Source organism: Camelus bactrianus, chromosome 32, assembly GCF_048773025.1.
Source record: "Camelus bactrianus isolate YW-2024 breed Bactrian camel chromosome 32, ASM4877302v1, whole genome shotgun sequence".
Taxonomy (NCBI): domain Eukaryota; kingdom Metazoa; phylum Chordata; class Mammalia; order Artiodactyla; family Camelidae; genus Camelus; species Camelus bactrianus.
In genome coordinates, this window is record NC_133570.1 from 7,342,907 (window position 1) to 7,355,434 (window position 12,528).

The 12,528-nt window shown below is 51.5% G+C and overlaps 1 protein-coding gene across 6 annotated transcripts in view; it reads right to left on the reverse strand.

Annotated features, from left to right (window-relative positions):
- The window catches only part of HVCN1 (hydrogen voltage gated channel 1), a 34,598-nt gene extending 25,036 nt beyond the window's left edge, over positions 1-9,562 (reverse strand). For 2 of the 6 annotated variants that reach the window (XM_045506382.2, XM_010969644.3), the window contains exons 1-2: positions 9,430-9,562; positions 2,282-2,362 (exon numbers count right to left, since the gene is read on the reverse strand). The gene's annotated coding sequence lies outside the window, so the exon portion shown is untranslated. Of the gene's footprint in view, positions 1-2,281; positions 2,363-2,744; positions 2,809-2,886; positions 3,100-9,429 lie in introns of those variants that run through there. The other 4 variants (XM_010969645.3, XM_010969643.3, XM_074356803.1 and 1 more) reach the window with 4 other exon arrangements.
- Positions 9,563-12,528: the final 2,966 nt, after the last annotated feature.

Here is a 12,528-nt window from a genome sequence, read left to right on the forward strand (position 1 = left end):
CCCAGAGATGGTTCCACTTCAGTGTGTTCTAGATTAAGTGTTCCAATGAATAACCTTACACACCATGTTACTTTTATAATTTAAAAAAAAATACCATTTTGCGGGGGTGGGTACAGCTTAGTAGTAGAGTGCACGCTTAGCGTGCACAAGGTCCTGGGTTCAAACCCCAGTACTTTCATTTTTTTAAAAATCTAATTTAACTTAAAAAATTACCATTTTGAAAAAACTATTCACAAAGGCTTAAGAAAAAATGAGTTCTTTCTCTCCCCATAGTACCAGGCTCAGGGCACAAGGGACTCTCACAGTTTCTTGCTGGTTGACTGGCAGAGCAGCTCCTGCAACCAGCAGAGTTCACCTTGGTGTGTTCCTGTTCCAGCCCCTGAGGGCCCTCACCCTGCTCTCACGAGATGGGCTCAAGTGGAACCACCACCACAAGTGAAGGTGAAGGGGAAAATGAGGGTGCCCTGGAGCTCTCCCTCCTCCACAAGACAGGAAACAGAACTGGCCCATGCATAGAAAAACACCCAGATTCACTAATTCAAGCAACGGAAAATTTAAACCTGCCATGACCTCCCCATTAAACTAGACAAAACAAAAATGTAAAAACCCAATGCTTCCGGGGCTGAAGGAAAACTTGCACACAGTGCTGGGGATACTTTTTCCTAAGCAGCCACCTGGTAATAAGTGGCATGTGCCTTCAGGATGATCATACCCTTGAGTCGAACACATCAGTTTGGGAACCATAACTTAAAAATCATTTGAAAGCATTAAAAAAAAAAAAAGGTGCCATTTGGACCACAATGTTTAAAAGCAAAGTTGGATATTATGGCCAGAACCTCGAAACAGCCTATCAACCTCACTTTAGGGAAAAGCTGAGTAAGGCCGAGGGAGGAATGATAATTCTGTGGTCTATGCAGAAATGTAGAAAGAAGGCTGTTAAGCAATGAGAGGCAGAACCCTGATGGTTGCACACACTGCCTGCAACTGTACAAGATTATCAGAACCTTTCCTCTGTGCAAGGCTGAGTTCTGGGGAATCCAAAGTGAAGACCCAAGACAAAGGTCAGAGCCCAGGCAGGCTGACGTTTTAGCCAAGAAACACCCAAGCAAGGCAATATCACCCAGAAGTTAAAACAGAAATGCAACAGAAGACAGGCAAGAGTGGCTCCTGCAGTGGGGTGTAAACAGGGAAGGTTTCTGAGTAGGGGACTTTTACGGTGGTCTCTGAATTACGAGGAGGTACGTCACAAGAAGATGTCAGGGAAGAGTATTCCAAGGAGCAGAAGGGCATGGGCACAGGCCTGAGAGTGCAGAGGATTTAGTATGGCCAAGGAAGGAAGAGGAGGCCGGTGTGGCTGCACTGGGCAGTGGAGTGAGGAGGGGGACAGGTCAGGACCCGACCGTGCAGAGAGCTTGGCAGACAGAGCTGAGGGCCTGGGGGCCGAGGTGCGGAGGCAGTGACCAGATTCAAAACATGCTGAGGGGTGAGCTTGCTGCTGGCCTAGCTGCTGGGGATGAGGAGAGGAGCAGAAAATGCTAGGCTTCCTCCTTCTTGCTAAACCAGTGGTGAGGGAGGGCTTGGGGGCTACAGAGTAGTTCTGGAATTATGCAAGCTTCAGCCCAAAGATTTTCAAAACCCTGCCCCTACCAGCCTTTCCCTGAGAGGCAGAGAGGGAGGAGCTGCCGCCCCCAGCATGAGTCTTACTCAGGAAGCTTCCAGCCACTGGTAGGGCTGTCAGAAACACTGCATCTCTCAGATAGCTCTGACTGACCTGAGGCTGAATGACAGAGAAGTGCTTTCAGATGGGCAGGGGAGCGGATGGAGGGGGGCACAGCTTGGGTCAGGCATGGGGCCAGGCCTTTGGGCCAACCACCTCATTTAGCCGTCTCGGCATTCCTGAGGCAGTTACCATGCTTAACTCCAAGGTTAAGGATAAACAACGGAAACAGATAAAGAAACTGAGGCAGGGAGAATGGAAGTCCCTACAAGAGGCCCCTGTGCCCAGTGGGGGTGCTGGGTGCAGGCCTGGGAGTTCCTGGACGGGCTGCCCTGCTCTCCCTTCTCTGTCCTGGAGTTTAACCTGGCACCAACCGACCTTCTTGTTCCTTGGTGCCCCCTGCCCAGGTGAAGGATTTGCTGCCCTGGAGGTTCTCCCTGCAGGGACCAGCAGGCTGGGCGTCCTCCCAGTATTCCCAGCAGTTTTCTCCATGCAGTCCCCCTGGGGGCCCAGGGAGGGCAGGGCAGGCACGCTGAGTAAGAGGACTTAGGGGTTCACACCCACCTGGGCGAGTCTGGCTCTGTCTCCTTCAGCTGTGTGATCCCTGGCGAGTGGTTTGGCCTCTTTGAGTCTTGGTTTCTTCACCTGGAAGAGGGAGACAAGGATGGAACCCACCTCACCTGCTGCGGCTGCTACAGGCATGTGACGAAGTGAAGGCACCTGGCCCAGGCAAACACCCCGTATCAAAGGGTAGTTCTTATCAACATTCCCGTTTTCAAGGGGAGACACACGAGGGGCTTCCGTCCCGGGTCCTGCGGTCCTATCTCCTGTCCACTGGACTCTAGTACCCCAGGGGCCAGGCAGGGGTCCCCGGGTTATCCCTGCCCAACCGCGGTGGCCCAAGCTGAAGAACGCTAGAACCGAGGGCAACCGGGGCCGCCTGGGACCCCGCGGGGCCCCCGGCAGGCTCGGGCTGCGAACGCTCCGAGAAAGCGGCCCGCGCCCCGGCCCGCCCCGGAGCACTCACCCTGCGCCCGGCCCGCCCCGCGGCCACCGCAGCAACTGCGCGCCCGGCGCCCGCGCGCCCCGCGCCCGCCCCTTCCCCGCCCCCTCCCGGTGCCCGCCCTCCGACTCAGCGTGCGGCCGGTCCCCTGGTCCCCCGCTCTTGCCTGTCCGTCAGTGTCCCTGTTGGTCTCTAGCTTCCCCCAACCCGGCCTCCACCCGCTCCGCAGGCCCGAGCCCGGCCTGGGCCTCCCGCAGTCCCGCAGATGGACAAAGGTCCCGCCCGTGGGAGCCAATCGCGAATCACGAGAATCCTGGCCCCGGCGACCCTAAGAGAAGGGGTGGGAGGAGGGAACCACTTCCTTCCTCCGACGGGATGAACTGGGAGCAGGTCCACCCTCCTCCCCACCACACACAGTCGGGACAGAAGGGCTGGCTCCTGCTCCCTACCCTCTCCCCCAGGCGCCCGCCCCGCCAACACTTGATTACTTAAGGGTGGCCCCGAGTGGCCTTACTGTCCCCTGTACAGTGTCTGCAGTGCACGAGGTGTACGGTGGGCAGATTGCCCTAAGGAGGTGGCCAACCTGGAAGGTGCCAGGACACCCCTAGACAGGGGGATGAGGCTGGAGGTGCCGGGCTGTAGGGCTGGTATTGACATGAGGGAGGAGCCTTCCTGCCTGAAGATGGAGCATACCCCTACTCAGGCCAACTCCTACTCTCCCCCGAGGCCCAGCTGTAATGTCCCTCCCCTGTGGGCCCTCCCTTGCCCAAGCTTCCTCTGAACTCTGTTCATACCTCATTTCTGGCACTGTCCGTGCTGGAATCAGTTATGCCATTAGCCTCCATCTACCCCAAAAGACCGCTTGTCCCAAACTTTCAAGGGCAGAAGCCATGTACCTTCTACACACCTCCCTGCTTCTGGTTCAGTTGCAGGGAGGGGGGAGTCTTAACTCCTCGGAGCTGTGTTAGTTTCCTGTGGATGCTGTAACAAATTACCACAAACCCAGTGGCTTAAAACAACACAAAAATAACACTTAAAACAACAAAGCACTGGAGGTCAGAAATCCAAGGGAATCTTGAAGGGCTAAAATCAAGGTGTTGGCAGGGCTGTGCTCCTTCTGGAGGCTCAAGGGGGGACTTTTTTCCTTGCCTCTTCCAGCTCCTAGAGGTTGTCTGCATTCCTCGGCTCTTGGCTGCATCACTCTGACCTCTGCTTTCATCATCACACCTCCTTCTCTAGACCTGACCCTTCTCCCTCCCCCTTAAAAAGACCCATGTAAACAGTTAATGTTTAAGTACTGAAAAATTAGCTAGGATAATCTCCCCATCTCAAGATCGTTGACTTAATCATACCTACAGAGTTCCTTTGGCCACGTAATGCAGCACAGTCACAGGTTCTGGAGATCTATGGGGCGCCAGGACTCTGCATACGCAGAGATAGTTTCCATTGTCAAGTCTGCTCTTCCCAATCCTGTCTCCTGCTTCCTGCGGGGTAGCAGGCTTTCTTATAAGCATCTCAGTCGGACCTGCCTTCTCAGTCATATATTGTTATTACAACAGTCCCATTCTGATCCCTAAGGCATAGTCTGATCCATTCTAAACTTCAACTTTATATTTTATTAAAAATTCCCTTCCTCCCCCAGGGCCAGTGAGGCAAGTGGAGAGAATGTGTGGACTGTTCTTCCCAGTCCCTCCCCCGCGTTCACTCCCTTAGGGTTAGGGATGGGAAGAGGGTAAGGGAACAGGTTCAGGTATCCCCGTCACCTAACTGCCCACCTCAAAGCTGCAATCTGCTTTCTGTTGGTTTTAACAACTAGTCCTGCCTGTAGTTTTAAGCTTAGTACAGATGGCTGTGGTCTCAACAGGACCTATGACAGCAAGGCTCAAATGCTGCCCCTAGCTTGACCCTCTGGCTGACCCCTGCTGGAGGCATCACTCATTATGCTTCCCATGTGCTGCCTTGTTAGCCCTCACTGCAGTGTTCCTGGGGAAGCCTGCAGCTGCCAACCTTACCAATGCCCTGGAGACTGGAGCCGCCAGCAGGGACCTATTTCCATACCTTTTAAGGAATCAGGATCCTGAGGGAGCTGGTCCACAAGTCTGGAGAATTTAGAAATATTCTCAATACAGCTGTTTTCACTGGGATCCCTCTAATACTCAGCCTTCTTGGTGGACAGGAACAGATCTTAACTGTGTTAACATCTTTAGCAGAGAGTCTGACACATAGCGGGTACTTTACATTCCATTATGTAATTATGCAATAGCATAAATTAATAAATGAATATTGAGCATAATAAGGATGCTGACCATCACTGCTTCTGTTTAACGCTGTACTGAAGATCCCAGCTAATGCAATAAGACAAGAAAAGGAACATGAAGTACAAAGACTGAAAAGAGAAAAACTATCATCTGCAATCAATGTGATTGTCTACCTAGAAAATCCAAGAGGCTCAGTAGACTGGCCCTGGATACCTACTGTGTGGCAGGCCCTTTCTAGGTACTTAATACTGTAAGATGAAAGGGCAACCCTGTTCTCAGAGAGCTCCCATTTTTGTAGTTGAGGACATGATGCCAACAGTCCTTAGGGCAGAGTCACCTGTGGTCCACAGAAGTCCATAAACTTGGATGGGAAAAAAAAAATCACATCTTAATTTTCATTAACCTCTAACTGAAATTTTGCATTTCTGTCAGTTATAGGTAACCTTCAGAATGTAGGTAACAAACTTCAGTTGTATTAGCAGCACCCATGACTTTGTGGTCAATCAAAATCAAAGATGTTTTCAAATTGTAATGTAGTATTTATAGATATCTCAAAATAGAACTTATACTTACCACTACTTCAAAATTACAGTAGTTATCAAACTGGTTCTTAGTTCTTCATAGTTTAATGTGTTAACAGAGAACTTCACATATTACTTTATCACAATTAGAAAAATAATCCAATAACTGCATTTCAGGATAACTGGGGTCCTCTGTAATAGGATGCACTCTATTTTACACATTCAAAAACATTACTCTAAGAGGAGGACCCACGTTATCAAACAGATTAGGAACTCCTGCTCTAAAGGAAGGATGTGTTCTTTGGTTTGGGTGATGCCGACACAGTTCTCTTTCACAAGGGAGTTGCGGCCCCACCCGCCATCCTTCACATTTCTTACCAAGCAGCGAGCCCAGCTTGCTCAAGGATGTGGCAGTCATTGCCCCAGGTGCTTTCTGGGCACCCTGACTTTTGATGTTTATGGAGCATTTGAGGAAGCTCTCTAAGCATGGCCCCTGGGTCTGGGCCTGCCTGTGTCCTAGAAAAGCTGGGCAGTGGCCAGTTCTGGTTTTACCCAGCAAGAAGAGAGAAGGCTATCTCTGCTGGTTTTGGTTCCCCCAGGGCAGTGTTTTCAGCTGCTGCACTTGACCACTTCCCTTCCTAGGGGAAATGCCAGGCTGTAGGAGAATGCACAAAAACAGAAAGGAGGAGAGAAGTACATGAGATCTCAGCCAGAGCTGGGGCAGGACTCTGGAGTTCCCAGAGTTATATCTGCCATCTGGGTCGAGAGGCTCCTTTCCTAGCAGACGTGATTCATCTACAGCAGTGACAGCCACACAAGGATATCTGCACCAGGCGTGGGTACATATGTATGGTGATGTGGCTACATTAGAAGGTCTTTGCTAACCTTGACCCTCTTCTCTGGTACTTGGCTCAAACTTCTGCTTCATAGCTCAGAAATACAGGAAAGAGTAGTAAGAACACAGGAGTTGGCATCAAAGAGCCTTGGGTTTAAATCCTGCCTCCATCCCTTCCCTTGATGAAAGATCATGCTAGCTGGGTGATCTTTCATTAACTTAGCAAATAGTTTCTGGGTGTCAGCTGTGTGCTAGACACAGCATTCAGAGGCAAATGAGAAAGACAGGCCCCACCTCCTCTCATCAAACTTACTCTCTACAGAGAGACACACAAAGACCAAATTATGAAACATGAAAGAAATGGCCAGGAGGTTATGGCAGAGAATAACAGTGGTGGGGAGAGCGATGAGGCCCCACTAAGGCAGGAGAGTCAAGGAAGGCTTCTCTGTGACATTTAAATTAGTACAGAAAGCTTTTAGAGCTTCCCATGAAGAGAGGGGGAAATCTTCTAAGTGGCAGAAACAGTACATGCAAAGGGCCTGAGGTGGGAAAGAGCTTGGCCTGGTGAGAAACCAAAGGGAGGCCAGAATTACTGAAGCAGGGTAAGAAGGGAAGATAGTGGTGAGAAGTAAGTCGGAGAAGAGGGCAGAGGCCAATGGGAAGGCTGGACTTCAAAGTGCAGGAAGCCATGGGGGCTCTAAGCAGTGAGACAGTCGCAGCTTGATTTGTTTTTACTGTGGTTAAGTACTTGTAACATAACTTTGCCGTTTTAATCATATTATAAAGTGTATGGTTGGTGGCATTTAGCATATTCATAATGTTGTACAGCCTTCACCACTGTTCTATTTAAGAACTTCTTCATCATCTCAAAAAGAAACCTGTTCCCATTAAGCAGTTACTCCTCGCTCCTGCCTACCTCCAGCCCTAAGCACCCACTGATCTGCTTTCTATCTCTATGGACTTGCCTATTCTAGACATTTCATATAAATGGGATCGTGCAACACTTGGCCTTTTGTGGCTGGCTTCTTTCACTCAGCATGCTTTTGAGGTTCATCCCTGTTGTCGCCTGTGTGAGTGTTCCCTTCCATTGTGTGGACAGACCACATTTTGTTTATCCTTTCATCCACTGAGAGAGTTTGATTTTACCAAGATAACTGTGGTTGCTGGGTGGGACTGGATTATAGGGAAGGCAAAAATGAAAGTGCAGGTGAGAGAGAATGATGGCTTCGGTTAGTATTTGGGGAGTAGAGAAGGAATAAAGGGCGTGGATTTGGGACCCATTTGGGAGACTGAACAGATGAGGAACTGAGGGACTGGACGAGGCGGGTGAGGAAGAAGCTGGAGCCCTGAGTGCACAGTGGTGTTACCACCGAGATGGGAGGGGACCAGGCAGAGGGACGTCCTAGTTGTTGTTAATGTTTGGTCTGAACTGTCAAAGTGGCACTGTCATGAGGGTTATAGGATTTTTTTTTCTTTTTAAATTGAAGTATAGTCAGTTTACAATGTTGTGCCAATTTCTGGTGGACAACATCTTTCAGTTATACATATACATACATATATTCCTTTTCATATTCTTTTTCATTATAGGTTACAAGATAAAAGGCAATAGGATTTGAGTCTAAAACTTGGCAGAGGGATTTAGGATGTGATTTTGTGATTGAAGAAATACATATTTTGGTTTTTGCCCTTGGGCTCCTGGTCAGAGCTCCTAAAACCTTGCAGTTTCCTAAGTGGTAAGAGTAATAGGAGCATCTTTTCTTATAATATTTGGTTTTGTCCTCAGCTCCTGAAACGTTCCAGTAACTAAGGTGAAAGGAGCACCTCTTGTGATTCAGAACAAACCCCTTTCAACCACACCTGAGTTTATGTTAATGAAGTGACTTTGGGAAAGCCCCAAAAAGAGAGGGGGAGGGGGACTGGTTGCCAGGGGAACCAACCTAATGGTTAGAGGGTTGGAACATTTAGCTCCCCACCCCTCCCAACCCACCTCTCTGGGGGCTGGGGAGGCTGAGTCAATCACCAGCAGCCGGTGATTTGATCAATCACACCTACAGAACGAGACCTCCATTAAAAACCCTAACTGAAGGGGCTGGGAGAACTTCCAGGTTGGTGAACACGTGGAGGTGCCGGGAGGGTGGCGGCCCGGAGAGGGCAGGGAAGCTTGTTCCATCCTCCAGTACCTCGCCCTGAGCATCTCTTCCATCTGGCTGCTCCTGACTTGTGTCCATTTGTGGTAAATCCCAACTTAGTAGACCGTTTTCCTGGGTCCTGTGAGCCATTCCAGCAAATTATCAAAGGAGGGGTCATAGGAGTCTCTGATTTGCAGCTGATCAGTCAGAAGCACAAGTGACAACCTGGACTTGTGATTATTGTCTGAAGGGTGGAGAGGGCGAGAGAGAGGGAGGCTTCTGGGGCTGCGCCCTTAACCTGGGGGGTCTGTGCTAACTCCAGGCAGTTAGTGTCAGAACTGCTTGGTGTGCAAAACCCACACATTTGTTGAAATGAAAGTATCGAGTGTAGAGAAAACATGGAGTTTTTCTGTCAGTGAGTCATCGGCACACAGCTGGTGTTGAAAACCATGGGCCGAGCTGAGATTCCCGGTCCCAAGTGCAGACAGAGGGGCCCAGGTCTGAGCTAGAGGTCAATCAGGTAACAAAGAGGCGGCAAAGGAGACAGAGAGGGTAACCGGGAGGTAGAGGGAGAAACCCAGGGCACGTGGGGTCCTGGGACCCAAGAAGAGAGTGTGTAAACGGTGTCAGTGCTGATGGGAGTGGGCTGAAGAGTGCGGAGAGGAGGGGAGGAGGAGGACAGGCAGAGAAGAAGTCACCATGGAAGGGAGCAGAGAGATGAGACAAAGGCCGGAGGGCTGGTAGGGCCCACACCGGGGTCCCCCTGGCCTAGCAGGGGGAGCCTGGGATGCAGGGACGCCCATGCGTCCGGCTCCTACCAGATGGATGTCAGGCTAGGATATGCTGAGCGTCTTGTCCCCGCCTCACAGGGAAGACTGAATTACAAGGCCACACAGCTGGTCGGAGGCCGAGCTGGAACACGAACCGTGCTCCCAGCACAGGTCTCTCAGCGGACTCCTTCCCTACCTGAGCCAGAAGCAGTGGGCGCCCATGTTCGGGGGTCCTGTTCTCTGGTTCTCTGGAATCTTCTGTGTCTATTGAAGTGAGTAAGACTTTAACACCGGAAAGGAAAGGACAGAAGACACGGGAAGTATTTTCTGACTCCCACTGTGTGAGCAGAGCCTGGAGCTAAGATTCAGTCGCAGCACCTTGTTCCACCTGCTGGTTACCCATGGAAACTGCTCTTGCCCGTGGGGCTCAGCCCTCCTGGCCAGCTGCAGGTTCAGCTGGATGGGTGGGTCCCACATTGGTCCAGAAGCAGACCCAGGGCTGACTCCTCAACTTCTCTCCACCCAGGAGATTAGTCTAAACTATGCCGTCCCTCCTGGCTGGTGTCTGTTTCAAGAAAAGGCCGTGTGACCCGACGCTCTGGCCTGTGAGACCCAAGGGGGAGTTCGCCCTTCTCAGGAGCATTGTAGGAGGAGCCTGCCTCTTTCCTTTCTCTGGTCCAGGTCTGGACCTAATGTCTGGAGTGCACTCCGGCTCCTGGCAGGGTTGGGGGTGGAAAGCACGTGGGGCTCTGATGGTGCTGTGAGTCACCAAGCCACTCGGCCCCCAGCCACGTGCATACTTCCATTGAGAGATGATGCATTTCACTATTGTTTGGGTCAAGGTTTCTGAAACTTATTGCCAAGAGCACCCAGCCCTCATCCGTACTTGGACGCTTGCTGGGCTTTGGCTGCTGCTCAGCGCCCATCCCACTTGCTCTCGGTAACAACATCCACTTGCTGTTAAGGGAACTAACTCACCTGCTGGGCCGAATCTGGTGGACCTGTTCTCAGCTCACCTCTAGCTGAGAGCTGGACACGTGACTCAAAAAGAGCCAATGGGAGAGGCACAGAGAGAGCACTCACGTCAGGACAGGATCTGCGGTGAGAAGCTCTGGGGTTTGGTGCCTGTCTGCACCAAGCCTGGGTCTCCAGGCTTCCCTTCCATTCTGTGGGGTCCTCACTGGCTCCCACTGGACTCCCTGTTGGCTTCAGTCAGCCTGGGTGGGTTTCCCTCATTTGCATCCATGGAACCCAGGCCAGGAGCTGAGGGAGAGAGAGGAAGTCCCTGCTGTTTGGGTGCACGCCTAGTGCTGGAGGCGGGATTTTAAACAACCCACTGGAACGAGTGGCAGGACAGGGGAGGAAAGCAGGGTAACTGGGAGAAGTGACAGCCACCACCCGAGTGCGCACCTGCCTACCGCACAGCAGGCCCTGCGCAGGCCCCTTACACACATCTCCCCGTTTAATCACAACCACCCCGTGAGATGGGAACTCTGATGAGTTAGGATTAGGTTCTGCTGTCATACAAAATTCAAAGTGTCAGAAGTCACCTTCTCACGCCAAAGGCTGGAGGTGCCTCCGTTCCACCAAGCACCTCCCAGCTCACTGCTCTGCCTTCCCAGGGCCTTCTTCCTCACCAGGATGGCAGCCTCTGGGCTTTGGGCAGGATGACTGAGGGGTGAAGAAGAAAGGGACACTAGATGTGTGGCAGCCATCGCTGCAGAGCAGCTTCACGATGGCGCTGCTGCTCGCATCCCATGGGAAGCCCTCAGTCCCAGCACGCCTGGCTGCAAGGGAACAGGGGAAATGCAGTCTTTATCCAGGGCCCCTTGTGCCCAGCTAAAAAGACTACAGTTGTTGAAGGAGTGGAGAGAGATTTTTGGGAAACTGCCAGTAATTCTACAGATGAGAAAAACAAGGCTCAGAGAGGTGAAGTCTTTTGTCCAAGGTCACCCGAGCATGAAGTGGCATGGCAGGACTTGGACTCACTCTGTCTATGGGCTGTGGTTACAGTCACACCGAGGAAAGCAGAGCCTCGGGGCAGCAGTGGGGAGGAGGCTTCTCAGGGGAAGTGGTATTTAAGCTGGGTCTCCTCGGGTGGGAAAAGGGAAAGGACATCGTAAGAGCTGAGATCTAGAGGAAAGAAAAGCTTTTCTCGGGGACCGTCTTACCCCAGCAATGGGGAGCTCACTATCTGAGACACTCGTGGTGTTTGGGGATATCTTCTGATTAGAGATTTCCCTTAGAGAGCGAGGTGGCCATCTTTGGTGTTTCCTGCTCGGCGTCTGTCCCCCTCCTTCTGGTGATGTCAACCACCCCCCAATTTCAATCCCGGTAGTTTGAGAGAGGCTGACCCAACCAGGCCAGTGGGGCTCCACAGAGGACTCTGGCTGGGATCTCAGCTGAGATGTCCTCTGCTGGGACTGCTATTTGCAAGAATGGGTGAGCCTGGAGGTCGTGTGGAGAAGGCCTGCCTAGGAGGTAGGAGGTAGGCCAGCACAGAGAAGAGCACGGGCATCTGATGGAAAAATGGAGGCCGAATCCTGCTGATCTCATTTCAGGCCCTGCTCACAGCTCTGCTCACAGCTGCCCTGGACATGTTAGTTGCACAAGCCAGTAAATTCCCGCTTGGCTACAGCCAGTCTGACTGATCTTCCTGTGACTGCCACCTGAAGAGGGCCAACTGATGGAGGCAGAGAGGTCAGGCCTCTTTTTATCACCTCCTGGGGGAGTCGGGGAACAGCGCATGTTTTAAGAAAGTAGTAGGGCCTTAGAGCAGAGTTTCTGCAGGTGTGGTCCACGAACCCCCAGTGTCTGCACCCCTCTGATATTAAACTTGATGAAAATGCACCTTCCTAGGCCCTAACTTCCAAATCAGATTTTCTGGAGGTGAGGCCCAGGACCCTGCACTTCTGTCAAGCACTCCAGGGGGTTCCCACAGCACCCAATCTGAGAACCAATGGCTGAATCAGGTGACCTGGGATCCAACCCAGATCCTGCCACCAACTCTGATATTAAAATAAGTCAAAAACAGCCAAACAGGAACCCTTCCTGGTTGCTTCACGGGTGCCCAGCACTGTGCCGTGGAAGTGCTTCATGTAAACACCCCCACGTAATGATCACAACCACTGAAAAATCTTTAAGGAAAGGAATGGAGGCTCAGAGAGGCTAACTGACTTGCCTAGTATCATTCTGCTGGTGAATCTGAAACCAGTTCCTGTCTGTCCCAAGTCCCCACCAGTCAGCACCTTGCCATACTGCCTGCTCTGTCTTTAGAATGCAAATAGAACTCTTT